We start from the raw sequence: 1,394 nt of genomic DNA, 5'->3' as shown, positions 1-1,394 counted from the left end.
ATCAAATGCTGCAGCATATTATTTTTCAGGTTTAGGGGGGGAGATGAGGCATTTGTACTCTGCGCCCAAAAGCTGCTCAATAAAATAGTAGTCACTTATCTGGCTATGTACAGAGCGAGACCTACATTCATAAACTCTTTGAGAGTGGAAGAAGACATCCTAGATTTCAACATAAATGTAGTGTTGTGCACATAGTATTGACACAGAGTGCCATTATTTATTATTGATTGGATAACTTTATTTTCCTGAGTGGAATGAATAGCCCCAGTTATTTGCAAGATCCCACATATTTGTTTAGCTCATAGGTGACAAAATGAATCAATCCTCTGATGTCTCCAAATATGCAGTTATTTGATTTTGTCTAGGTGTTTTCGAATGGTGGTGAAACAACACACATAACTAATGCTTTCTGTTTCTGTCGGGCTCCTTTGTATGAGTTTGAACATTTGATTGTTTCTTAGGTATGCAGAATGGGACTGACTCAATCATCCGCCCTCTCATTCTTTCAAGCATTCTTTGATTGAGAAATTTTAAAAATGAATAATAAAGACTATATAATTATATGCCTGGACAAAATCTTGCAACTTGAGTAAGTACAGTACCTGCCCTATTTACCTGTAAGATCTGTGCTGACTCAAGTTCTAATTTCTAAGCGCCTGTCTCCCAAGTCAAAACCCCCAAAGCCCTTTGCGATTAACATTTAACAACTCCTTTTTACATTTTCAATTAACATAAAAATTAACATCTCTGAACTAGTGAGTGGTTGGTTTGGTTAGGGCTTTATCTTTGAAACGTCTTCGCGGGATTAGGACGGAAAGTTAGGGAACTAGGAGCGGATGTGTAGATTCTATTGGGCTCCACTAACTTGTAGGTGAGGAAAGGAAAAAAGGAAAAAAGTTCCTAATCTTCGGAACCCCTGGTGTGTGTTTAGATTGGTAAAGCACCGCTGCTTTGTACACCCTTAAGAGGGCCGGCCCCAGGTGAGGAGCCCGGAGCACCTGCTTGCTCACACGCCGGCAGTTCAGAAAGCGGCGTGTATGTGAGGTCAGAGTCTTAGGTTCCATGGAACTCGGCTCAAGCGTCAGCAATACTGTGTGCGGTACCTGGCAGGGCATCGATCCAGCAGTGCTTTACGACTCGAATACTTAACTTCGGACTTTTCTTCTTTCTCTTGCGTCTCTGAAACCCACAATCCTAAAGTTTCCTCTTTCCCTCCTTCCTCTCCGGACGTGCCCACTTCCTCCCTTGGCTCCCACTCCACTTTCCCGTCCTCTTTTCCTTCTACTTCTTTACTGCGATTCCCGACTGTCAGCCTCTGCCGGCCTCCTGGCCCGCGGCTGCCGCTGCGAGTCGGCGCGGGACGGCAAGGCAGGCGGGTCAGGCTCGAAGTGCCC

The sequence above is a fragment of the Condylura cristata genome, unplaced genomic scaffold (assembly GCF_000260355.1).
Source record: "Condylura cristata isolate star-nosed mole 26May11 unplaced genomic scaffold, ConCri1.0 scaffold00019, whole genome shotgun sequence".
Classification (NCBI taxonomy): Eukaryota; Metazoa; Chordata; class Mammalia; order Eulipotyphla; family Talpidae; genus Condylura; species Condylura cristata.
Note: the sequence above shows the minus strand (reverse complement) of the source record.